Genomic DNA, 14,007 nt, shown 5'->3' on the forward strand with positions numbered 1-14,007 from the left:
GCAAGTCCCAGAGAATAAATTAATTACTTAAGAAATATGATGGTTTACAAGTAGGAGAAATCCAAGTTGAGAATATAAACGTGACACTGTTTTCTACGGCTAATTGGCCAAATCAAAACCGTTCCTTGAGAAAGCAGTTTTAAATCCGTAATACTGTCTCAGTACCTACAAGAGGAGAGTCCGTCAGTGTATTCTAGCCTGAATAGAATTTTGCAATTCATATTTCTGCTTACACACGTCATAGACAGCAGACGATCATATTAATCAGTTTGTTATTTTCACTCCGATCACGCCTATAAATATGAAGACCATGGAGGTGTGGCACAAAGTGGTCAGCTCAGGGCCATGTGACACTCAACGCTCTAAAGCTGGAAAGAAGCCACATAACTAAGTGGTTAGTTCAGGACCATGTGTCTCTACACAAACGGAAGTAAGCCTCATCACTAGTTAGCTCAGGACGATGTGTCTCTCCACAAATGGAAGGTAATCTCAACACTAATTGGTAACCTCAGAAATACGTGTATTTCCACAAGTAAGCAATTAGGAAATTTTATGAATCTTAAAATCTTTTCTTATGTAATTCAATACCAAACTGGCATGGCAAATATTTTAGACATTTTAAAGGAAGTCATTTATGTTGCGGCATGATATTTGTGGACTGCTGAAATGAGAGTGAGGAAACAATAGCGCCTGAGGTGAGATATAAAACAAAGTGGGAAGTAGCAGATAAGATCCGGTCGACTGAATCCTTCAGAAGCATCTAAAATCTATGATGTAAAATGGACTAAGCTACGTAGACAATGGACTGTCCTCTGACATATATGCCAAGAAAAAAGAAACCGAGCTCGATAGCTGCAGTCGCTTAAGTGCGGCCAGTATCCAGTAATCGGGAGATAGTGGGTTCGAGCCCCACTTTCGGCAGCCCTGAAGATGGTTTTCCGTGGTTTCCCATTTTCACACCAGGCAAATGCCGGGGCTGTACCTTAATTAAGGCCACGGCCGCTTCCTTGCACTTCATAGGCCTTACCTCTCCCATCGTCGCCATAAGACATATCTGTGTCGGTGCGACGTAAAGCAAATAGCAAAAAAAAAAGAAAAAAGAAAAAAGAAGACACATAAAATCCATGTCGCTTTGCTGGTCTCTGCACAATATATGTTTAGAAAGTAGAAAGCTAATTTAGACTCCATCAAAAATAGAAATATGATTTTGTGTGTGAAAAGGATTCATAAGCAACATTTTTACTGGTGGTCATAATACAAGATTGTTCTCTAACGTAGCCTATTGTGTCTTGTTACATATGAATTACAAAGAAACAGAGAGTGTGAGCTGGTACTGGGTAGTTCTGAGGACCGACATGAATATTTCTTGCCACTAGTTGTGAAAGTACAGTAGGAACAAGTCAGTGCATCACATAAGAGCCGAGAAGACCCTAACCACTCACAAAATCTAATAAACCATACAGAATTCGTAGTTTCCATCACAAACCTGGTTTGAAGTCAAACCTCAGGCTATGACTAGCCATCGCATGACCTGCTGATACAAGGGCTTGGTTAAGAGCACCAATCCGAGACTATAGAATCATTTCCCAGGGATTATCAAAGATCATTTCACACAGTAACCAACAAAGGTGTGACAGCAAAAAATTAATTAGCAATGTCACAACTACAGTTCAAAAACACTACTGCATTAAATGTTTTAAAACAGGACATACACTTGTGGTACTTTGTAAGGTCAATGACAATAATTACAATTTTGAAAGAATATTATATCACTACGTTATTTACCTATTATTATTATTATTATTATTATTAGCATAGGGCAACAAGTTAGATACATATATACAAAATATATAGTATTTACAAAAATGCACAGACAAGAAACATGTTTTATAGCAGAATGTCCAGTTGAGTGATCCTCTGTATGGCTTCCTCTGTTGGTTCCAAAAAGTCACTCGGGCTACCTGTGTAGGAACGTCGTGCACATTCACTTACAATATGGGGATCATCTGTCGAGATGCACCACAGTCGCACTCTGGTTATGAGATATATTTCCACTTATAAAGGGCATCCCTGCATCGTCCATGATTTGTTCTCACCCGATTCAGAGTGGTCCAAATCTTACGCGGTAGATGATGTTCACCAGAAAAGATGTTGTGTAAGGAACTGTCTGTGGCAACTTTCCAGCGACTTCTCCATTCTTCTAAAGGGTGAAAATTCCCATCAGCCAATGCGACAGCATCATGCAAAGATGGATGTCGTGACTCGCGCCTCGTTACGTTGAGAACAGGAATATCATCCAAAACAGGCAGTTGAGGGTTCATTTCTATCTTCTTGAACTCTCGGATGGGAGCATTTCATCTTTCTAAAACAGGTGGCATTATACCTGGCAGAATTGGGAGCCAATAAAGGGATGTGGACTGGATAGTACAAGATATTATCCGCAAGCAAGCATTCAGTTGAGTATCAATTAGTCTTGTATATGGGCTATCCAGCCAAACTGGTGCACAGTACTCAGCACACGAGAAAACCAGTCCCAAAGCAGATCATAAAGTCTTTGCTGATGAACCCCAACTTGAGCCATACAATTCCTGAAGGATAATATTACGTGTTTTGAGCTTTCTGGACAGATTCATAAGATGTTGTTTGTAAGATAGTGTGCGATCAAGTGTAATCCCCAAATATATGGGATAGTTGCTATGCCGATGTTCTTGGTGACAAAAACGTATGTGAAGTTTAATGCCAGCTTGGCGATTATTCAGGTGAAAACATGACACTTCTGTTTTGTTAGGGTTAGGACACAGTTGCCATTTCTTGAAGTATGTTTCAAGTGAAATCAGGTCTCTTTGTAGCACTTCTTCTGTCACACTAAGGTCTCGAATTTGAGTAGCTAGTGTTATATCAGCATAACAAAATATTTGTGATGATATTTCTGGGAGATCAGTGATATACAAATTGAACAGTAGGGGAGACAGTACCGATCCTTCAGGTAATCCATTTTTTAGCTTCCTTTCTCTACTCATACTATTTCCCATACACACTCGAAATCTTCTGTCATCGAGCATATTGCTTATAACCTGCACGATGGTCCTACAGGGTACAATTCTGAGAAGCTTGTAAATTAATCCTTCCCTCCAGACTGTGTCAAATGCTGCTGTAAGATCAATGAATACAGCTGAGGTCTTGAGTTGTTTCTGGAAACCTGCTTCCATGTGGAATGTCAGTGAAAGCACTTGATCGCAGCAGCTGCGATTTGGCCTGAATCCAGCTTGATCAACTGTAATACGCTGAAAAATAGTTGCGCTGATTCTGTTGTGGAATAGCCTCTCAAAAAGAAGGGCAACTGGTCTATAATTGCTTGGGTCATTGGCAGGCTTACCTGGTTTCAAGATGGAAATCACTTTGGTTCGTTTGAATTCTGCCGGGAGTTGTCTGTTCTGTAGAAGGTCGGTAAAAATCCTTAACAGCCAACTTCTTGCATTCTTCCCTAAATGAATGCGAAATTCTGGATGAATGTCGTCAAAATCTGGAGCTGTAATTGGTTTAACGTCATTGAGAGCAGCATTGATGTCTTGCACCGTAAGCGGTTGTGAATACCTTGATGTGCGTGGTGTTCTTGATTCCAGAGTTTGGAGCTGGCGCCGTATGTATTTGGTATGTTTCTTATCTGATGGAGTTTGGGTAGTTAATAATAATGTTATTTGCTTTACGTCCCACTAACTACTCTTTTACGGTTTTCGGAGACGGCGAGGTGCCGGAACTTTGTCCCACGGGAGTTCTTTTACGTGCCAGTAAATCTACCGACACGAGGCTGACGTATTTGAGCACCTTCAAATACCACCGGACTGAGCCAGGATCGAACATGCCAAGTTGGGGTCAGAAGGCCAGCGCCTCAACCGTCTGAGCCACTCACCCAGGCAGAGTTTGGGAAGTTGTGACGATGTGAGATGCTACTTCATCCGGAGTAACTCCAGGCTGTTCCTTCACCAAATGTGTCCTTCCTCCAAGTTTTCTGCGGTGCCCCCAAGATCTTCTACTGGAATGAGTTAGGTCGATATTCTCCACTGTTTCATTCCACCGTTCTCTCCGGGTAGTATCCATGCTGGAAAGAAGTTCATCAGCTATGTCTTCATCACCAGTATGCAGATATTCGTTATAGGGTGCATCAGTCTCTGCATTCCAACCAGGGATGTATTCTTTTCTATGGCATACTCTTCTTCTTAGTCTCCATCATAACTGCATCTACGAAACGCTTGTAATTGTGCTTGGGAGCAATCCACCGAACACATTTATCCAGTTCAGTGGTGAATGTTGACAAGTTTGTTTTTCTGAAGTTCCTCCGAGCATGTGGTATTGACCGTACAACAGGAATTTTGATGCCAATGTCCACTACAATGGGGCCATGTTGACTGTGGGGAAAATGCCTTAACACTTTACGACTGGTATGTAAGGGCTGTCCTGCCTCATTGCAGCTAACAAATCACAAGTCAGGATTGAAATCCCTATTTCATGCAGCTCATTGGAAAGTACCAAGATCTTTTGGGTAAAAAATCAGGTGGAGATTGTTCATTTCTGTCCATTCTACGAGTTTCTTTCCACATTCATTGTTATTCGAGTACTTCCATAGTTCCTGATGGTTGTTGAAGTCGCCTATATAAACTGCAGGGTGTTGAGCAGTCGGGAGTACAGTACCTGACCACTGTGCGTTTGGGGGTTTATAAATGTTAAAAATAGTAACATGTGCCACTCGCACAGCAACACAATGGATGTCTTCGTCTTTGTCTTCGTTTTGAAAGAGCAGTGAGGCATCTTGGATATTATTACGAACATAAGTAGCTATACCATGTGCACTGTGATATGTTGCACTAAGAGCTGTGAAACCATCAATGAGGCCCCTTTTCCAAAACTCTTCTTTATCGGCTGTATGGATTTCATGTATAACCACAACATCTATATTATTATTCAGGATAACTTTGGATAGGTAGTCATATTTTGCTCTGCTGATGCTTTCTACGTTATGCTCGGAAACATGGATGAAAGGTCCGATGTTTCTTGTCTGGTAGCTCTGAGAAGAGCCATTTCCATGAAATACTTCTGCCATTGCTGGAGGATCTTTAAAAAGATAGGTCCAGCAGACACAGTTATTGCTTTCTTAGCACCACCCGGGGGTCACGTGTAGGGCACTTTGAGGGTAAACCTACGGACGTGAAGCAATAATGTACCGCCTATTTATCTACTTTTATGAGATAATAAATTCACTTACTTGAAGAATTCTGAATTTTTTTAAGCAACCTGAACAAATTTAAAATTCCACTTGTACCTGTCCATTTTATTAGTTAATACTAATTGTGTAAGTATGTTTGCAATCAAAACACTAGAAGCACCTGACTGACAATGAACACTAAAATGAATCAAAAAGTGTGACCACATCACTGGAATGAACATAAATCAATAGCACAATTTTTTATGCCTATAACAATACACAAGTTTTATTTGAAAACTATGATACCGAAGATATAGCATAACTGACCTCAAAGTTTCATTTCTACAACACATTATCTGCTTTGGCGTCCACAAATGGAGGTATCTGACTTAACACACAAGAGAACAGAAATGATCAGAAAAAAGGAATCTAACCAAATAATTTCAAAATGACATTCTTCGAGTTATCACATTATTGAACTGAGCCATCATTATATTAATTAATGAAACTGATTATGTTAGTTTGAAATATCTATTGTTTACAATGTACATAAAACTTAACAATTTCGAATTAGAAGATTTAATTTCTAATCTACAAGTATAGCTTTTTCTGTGTGTCACTGTTGGCATGAACGTATAAAAATATTACTCAGAATATCTGGAAGCAATAGTTTCAGATAACATTTCAGATGATAAGAATGTGATGAACAAATGATGCAGAGAAAGTGAAAGAATGAACACTTTTTCATGGTTGCTTAAACGTATTGTAAACAAATACACTTGAAAAATATCTAGCTTTACCAGAGATTCTTTCTGTAGATATACACTGACTGACAGTGACAATGCAACACCAAGGAGGAGTGGTTCGAAAGGGATGAAAGTTGGGGAAAAAACACAGACGGCACGGATGAATAATTGATGTTTATTTCAAACCGATATGCAGGTTACACAATGCGCACGGCATCGACTCAGTAGGATGTAGGACCACCGCGAGCGGCGATGCACGCAGAAACACGTCGAGGAACAGAGTCAATAAAAGTGCGGATGGTGTCCGGAGGGATGGTTCTCCATTCTCTGTCAACCATTTGCCACAGTTGGTCGTCCATACGAGGCTGGGGCAGAGTTTGCAAACGGCGTCCAATGAGATCCCACACGTGTTCGATTGGTGAGAGATCCGGAGAGTACGCTGGCCACGGAAGCATCTGTACACCTCGTAGAGCCTGTTGGGAGATGCGAGCAGTGTGTGGGCGGGCATTATCCTGCTGAAACAGAGCATTGGGCAGCCCCTGAAGGTACGGGAGTGCCACCGGCCGCAGCACATGCTGCACGTAGCGGTGGGCATTTAACGTGCCTTGAATACGCACTAGAGGTGACGTGGAATCATACGCAATAGCGCCCCAAACCATGATGCCGCGTTGTCTAGCGGTAGGGCGCTCCACAGTTACTGCCGGATTTGACCTTTCTCCACGCCAACGCCACAATCATCTGCGGTGACTATCACTGACAGAACAGAAGCGTGACTCATCGGAGAACACGACGTTCCGCCATTCCCTCATCCAAGTCGCTCTAGCCCGGCACCATGCCAGGCGTGAACGTCTATGCTGTGGAGTCAATGGTAGTCTTCTGAGCGGACGCCGGGTGTGCAGGCCTCCTTCAACCAATCGACGGGAAATTGTTCTGGTCGATATTGGAACAGCCAGGGTGTCTTGCACATGCTGAAGAATGGCGGTTGACGTGGCGTGCGGGGCTGCCACCGCTTGGCGGCGGATGCGCCGATTCTCGCGTGCTGACGTCACTCAGGCTGCGCCTGGACCCCTCGCACGTGCCACATGTCCCTGCGCCAACCATCTTCGCCACAGGCGCTGCACCGTGGACACATCCCTATGGGTATCGGCTGCGATTTGACGAAGCGACCAACCTGCCCTTCTCAGCCCGATCACCATACCCCTCGTAAAGTCGTCTGTCTGCTGGAAATGCCTCCGTTGACGGCGGCCTGGCATTCTTAGCTATACACGTGTCCTGTGGCACACGACAACACGTTCTACAATGACTGTCGGCTGAGAAATCACGGTACGAAGTGGGCCATTCGCCAACGCCGTGTCCCATTTATCGTTCGCTACGTGCGCAGCACAGCGGCGCATTTCACATCATGAGCATACCTCAGTGACGTCAGTCTACCCTGCAATTGGCATAAAGTTCTGACCACTCCTTCTTGGTGTTGCATTTGCTCTGTCAGTCAGTGTATATTGAATAAAACTACGAGTACATGATGGAACATTAAATATGACCTTAAAGTTCCTGAATATTTTAGATAATTTTAACCAATAGAATTTTCAGATATTAGTGTTTAAATGTAACCTTGTAAAGACAGGATTGAACTGATGAACATGGCCACTTTTGGAGATAAACCAACCACTTCTGAACACAACTGTGAATAGGTACAACATATTCCATATTGTATAAAACTTGTAGTGTACGTACTTTGTTTCTTCTTTGATGTATGGCAACAGCTTTTCATCAGTTTGTTCCTCTATGAATATTTCCTCCTTAGTATCTTCGGAAGGCTGTCAGTAAGAAATAAGACAAGTAGAATAAAGAAGTAAGGAATAAAAATATATAGGCCTAAAGTAGAAACAGCTGAGAAAATAAATTTCATTGTGGCACAAGAAGAGTATAATTAATGTATCCCCCATTTAAAAAATATATAATGAAAAGGAACAATCAAATGAAAATCCCATTAAATGCAAGAGAGGTGTCTACCTTGGTGGTAAATGGTACACAAAAATACATTATTGTCAAGCACTAAATTTTAAAAGGTCAGAGAAGAAGACAATTTCCTAAAAACAGTATTCTACAATTTTTGCTATTTTTTTCTATTAAGCACACAGCTCATCCTTAATAACTGTATAGAATTTACAAACTCTTACTCATAATGTTTTCTGTTTTACAAACATAATCAACACACATACCACTTGTGCAACTACTTCAAATAATACTATACAAATTCTATTAGGTTAAAATTTACATTGCATTTACTTATTTAATTTTTTACCCTTTTTGGAACCTAACTTGCACAATGACCTGCTGTGTTTTAACCTGAGTCCATATGGCACTGCTTTTCAAACAATTGATGAGATATAAGAACATGAAAAGGAACACACTGTTGGACAGCAGTAAACACAGTAGCATAGAAAGGGAGGAACATTGCAAATTTGTAAATTTAAAATCACCTACATATTTGTGAATATTCAGCAGAGTATGTGTACACATACATGTATGGGTGGAGGTACTTCCATGTATGTGAACATGTACAATTTTAGGAAAATAAATAATAGTAAGCAGTATCTCCGAATCATTACCCAATACCATTCCTTCCTTCTGTTTCTCTTTCTGTTGATCCCTAATTCCACAATGACTAGCCATTTTCTTCATCATCTTATATTCATACTGCCCTGTTCCCATCTTCCTACATATGAGTTGACTTGTCACCTCTTTGTTCATTTCCATGTTCCTATATACTTCCTTTCCAAAAACACTTCACTGTAATATCAAATAATCCCACAGTACTCCTACCACTTTCCCAACAAGTGGACAATGCTTAAATCATAAGCATAGAAATATCCATCATCCCCCATCTGTACATCACATTAAGACCAAAAGCATAAATCAGTTAATGTCCCAATCAATGAATGAATCAATCAATGAATCAATCAAACAACAGCAATTACGGCTGTTGGTTGTTTATATAGAAAAAAGATTGTGGAAATATATGAAACATATTATTTCAATCACTAAATCATTTTCCTATAAGTGAACATTTGCCAAAATTTGTCCCCTTGAATTCAAACTTATCTTCATGTTGTGACCTTTCCTACAGTTAAAGAACATGACTTAAATGTATTCATCAACTAATGTCATTCCAAGCCATCTCTCCAATGACATCTCAGAATATACTGCTTAATCAAACAACTTGTCTCCTTTCTCCAAGTCTCCCCAGCTGAAACTTTGCAACATCTCCGTAACACAACTCTTTTGTTAGAAATCACCTGCAAGAAATGGAGATATTTCTGTGGATCATTTCCTGTTCTCTACTCAAGTAATACTGGTGATGGTCTCACACTCTCATTGTGGCTTTGCTGGAGATTTATATGCCCTCTCCTTTACAACCCCTAAATAACCTTATAATTATATTAAGAGATCTGTAAATTTTATTTTCAATATGTTTAAATGATTACCATAATGAAGCTATATCCTTATTATGAATAGCTAGGTACTTACAGAGATCCCCATGAAGAAATTTCACCCATCAATACAGTAATAAAACCGGAGAGGACTCTTTCTATATGTGAAACAAGGAAACTGACTTTTCACTATGTTTACAAATATAGCATTGCCCGATGTCCAACTTACAATATTGTCAAGGTCTTTTTCAGTTACTCATAATCCTGAAACTTATTTATTACACGGAACCTCATCACCTTTTTCAGTTCATTATTCATATTGTTTAATATATCAGAAAATAAAGGTCTCATAATACTGCCCTGTGGGACCCAATCCCATAATTGTTACAGGATCAAATAAAGCTTCACCTACTCTAATGCTCTGAGTCATATTTTGTAGAAATACACCAGACGTGGCCAAATTTTAATGGTAAAAGTTATATTTCTACCTTTATGTAAACTATCGACCTTTATAGCCTAATCCTTGAACTTGTTTGGAGGCAAAGTTTCCACTTGGGATATCCTGGTCCACACTATTGTATTTTTTTCATACAGTGGCTACAGTGAGAACCACAATATAATTTCATTATTCACATGGTTTTGTGTCATTTTTGTTAGTGAGCATGTTCTGTTGTTTATCTTTATTACCTGCATATTATTGCTGTTTGGAAGTAAATAATGTGACCTATTGTTAAGACTGTGCATTCTGTAAATTACATGTATTATTGAAACTATTCAGGTGTTCAGTTGATATTTCTTAAGAGTGGTTCTAGAGAACTGTCAGATTTTGAGGTTATGGGGAGACGGAGAGACCTTTCGCCAAGAAAGGCATTGTCAGAGAGCTACTTCTTGAGAAACGTCAATCACAACAAGAAATAGATTCTAGATTTCAAATACCACAGCAATCTGTAAGTAGAATTTTAAAATGTGAAGATAACGGGAAGACAAAATGTGATGATGATATGGTTGTTGTTTTAAAGGGCCTAACATCGAAGGTCATCGGCCCAAGACAAAATGTCAACAACGTGTTGGAAACTGTGTGCAGAAGAAGAAACCAACCCCAAGGAGGAAGCAAAACTGATTAATTTGTCAGTAAACAATCGCAAGGTTACTAGTTTGGATTTACGTAAGAAATTAGAAGAGTATGGGTCATTTGTATTAGCCAGGACTCTGGGGCAAGAGCTGTTTAATGCTGGAATGAAAGCAAGATGACCTCAAGGCAAAGCGAAGTTTACTCCTGCTACGGCTGTAAAGAGGTTCCAGTGTGCCACGACTCTCCAGAATTGGTCATCTAATGAATGGAAACAGGCAAGTCCATGACAATTACTGTAATTCCTAAATTACCATTTCGGTGCGACGTAAAGCCCCTAGCAAAAAAAAAATTACATTCATTATTCCATTATAACCCAATCTAAGTGATGTAACCGTACAGCACAGTAAATGTATGAAATTCTTCTTTTAAACCATACAGCTTATTGCATTTAATGCTAGGCTTATTTGTTTTATTTATTTCAGGTTTGCTTTAGTGACGAATCGGTATTTCCTGTCATAGAAGAGACAAGTCAATATGTCAGAAGATAAGGAGAAGCATTCCATCCAGATTGAGTGAAGCATCCAACTTTAGTGATGGTCTGCAGTGTGTTTTCTTGGTATGGCTGTGGACGATTATATATTGTAGAAGGAACTATGAGACGTGAACAGTATAGTATTAAGCACCCGTTTGGTAGCTCAGCTGCAAGAGTAATTCAGCCAAAGTGAATTTATTTTTATGCAAGATAAGATTTTTATGCAAGAACAAAGCCTAGAAATAGTCCAGACATGAACTCCAAAGAATGTCCTTAGAAAATAGCAAAGAAAAGTCCAAAAAAGTATAACGACAGAAATTGGCTTGATTGAGAAGCTCGGTCAGATCTGGTGTCATGATGACGATTTAAAGAGTCAGTGTAAAATACTGTTTGAGGGTATGCCCAGTCTAATCAAGTCACTCATGAAAGCTAAGGGAGTGCATAAAAAGTACTAATGTCATCAACTTTAAAATTGGTAACATCTTATCTGTTCAATTCTCGAATTTTTAATGTTTAATAATTTGGCCATATATTTATCTGTCCCGAATGCACTAATTTTTTGTCAGTAGTTTCCCGAGATCTACCCTAAGAAAATCCTTGGATATGTCAATCGTGATACATTTGACTTCCTGAATTTAATATATCTGCTATATCATGCTGGAATCCACAAGATGAGCTTCAGTGGAATAATGTTTCCTAAATCTGAACTACCTTCTATCGAGCCAGTTCGTAATTTCTTAAATGTGTATAACATAATCAGAAAGAATGCATTCCAAGAGCTTGCATGCAACACAAGTCAAGACGACTATTGTGTAATTACTAGCCCTAAGTTTAGCACATTTTCTCTATACACAGAGTGCTACTATACTAAGTATTCATTCATCTGGTACAGCAGTTTCATACATACTCTAATCAATATCTCAAAGAACTGACTTTCGTATATGCCCAGAAATTTTAACCATCCCAGCAGCATTTCTAGTTATGAATTTTTGTGTATTACATTCAATGTTCCGTATAGTGGATATTGTAAAGTAATTTCAAAGGACTAGGTGAAATTGTCAACTGCGTCAGGTACTGCAAAAGGACATGACCAAACCATTGGTGACATATCCTATGCGTCACGAGTGACAGCTGCGATGCCCATCGACTAATGAAGTATACACATTCCCATGCTGTGTAATTGCTACTTCATACCTTTCTAAATCTGTCAACATTCAACACCGTACACAGCAACAAGCCGTAGTAACACGGCTGAAAGTAATTCCAGTATCAAGGAAGACAATGTACACTGCCGGCTGGTGCTCTCAGTGCTTTTGAATTAGCATTCTGGCAGTGAAAATTGCATGAGTTGTTCCAACACCCTTGATGAAGATGCATTGTATAGCAACAATGCCGGCGATTTCACCCAGTCAATAATGAAGGCTACTCTAAAAGATCTTCTCATGCACAATTGGGTGCAATTTGGATGTTAATTTGCACATTCTGCTGAATCGTCATTTTGCTCAAAAATAGGCACAAGGATGTTTACAGCCCAATGACTGGGAACAGAGCCAGAGTCAACTCTGGCACTGAATAAGCTTGTCAGCCAGTTGATAATGAGTTCTTTAAACTGCCTCATCTTCCAACGATACAACAAGCAAAGTCTCTCACTGAGGGACAAAGGAAAAGAGACAACAATCAAGAAAAAGGTTTATCACAATAGTTATATGAACTTTGACTGTCCTACATCAACACAGATCTATCCATATTAAGAAACAAAGTACAAATTTATGTGAAGATAAACCGACGTCCAGAATTATCGCATGGAATATTTGGAAGCTAATACTCAGAGAAGTGTACGAAAATACAAGTAAATTGCAGGGTATATGCTGTAAACGGGAATCATGCATCAAAGGTATCTGGGCATAGAGAAATACTCACGGGTCAATTTATCTCCAAAATGAGGAGACTGGGTTGGATCAAACACATTTCAATGACACATGGGTGAAATATCAATTAAGAAATAGTAAATGTAATGATTATCATTATTTTACTGTAAAACCAATTATAGTATTAACATTAACAGCTAAACGATAGCTGGGCATCTCAGAGAAGTTAACTGTTAATAATGTAGAATGACACTGCGTAAGCACTGTACAAGTCTACAGATAATTTCACCTTAAAGTTCTACACAACAATCTATACTGAAAATGCGATTTTCACACCAAACACAGGATTTCTGCAAACCAATTTTACTAATTCAACAAGGCATCAATAAATCAAAATAATGCACTTTTAATATTTCTGTATAATTAATACAGCAGTATATACTGTGGAAATAAATCTTTCATCTACAACACACTGCACCCGAAAATGGCATAATTGGAGTTAAAATTGAGATTGCCGCAAAAGCTTAATTTAATTCGTTCAATGGGTCATTTATAACAGCTCTAGTGAAAGCCAAGATCTGATAACCTTGGAGAAATTCGCCTTTAAGCTCATAGCTGCATGGTCGTGTGGCGATCCACTCCTTTTCTCTTATTGGTCAGGAGGTTAACATGCGACAGACATGAACAGTTAAAATTTTCAAAGCTAACACCGCCCGGCAAGTTTTCAGAATTCTTCACAAGACCAGTTTTGAACCATGATACTACAAGAAGACGTGAAGAAATGTATGATTGGTTTCCTACTAATCAAACCTTCTAGACTGAGGACTGATAGAATCAGTGTGAAACTGACGCTCAACTTACTCTATTGTTTTCATACTGCTCTACTTTACAGCACAACTTCACTTCGCTTTCCCACTATAATTCGACAAGATATTCAATGCCAAACGTCGTTTATTAGCCGTGATGTCTTACAAAGGGAACACATTATTTCGTCTTCTGCGCGACATAACCACTACAATATTAATTCCAGAACACATGAGGTGTGCAAATCATCTGAACCCGCAAGTTACGTGTCGACTGACATTTAAATAGGCATGGTTGGAACACATATTAATGTGCCATTTTAGTTTCAGTATGTGTCAGTATGTGTATATG

Source organism: Anabrus simplex, chromosome X (assembly GCF_040414725.1).
Source record: "Anabrus simplex isolate iqAnaSimp1 chromosome X, ASM4041472v1, whole genome shotgun sequence".
NCBI classification, from domain to species: domain Eukaryota; kingdom Metazoa; phylum Arthropoda; class Insecta; order Orthoptera; family Tettigoniidae; genus Anabrus; species Anabrus simplex.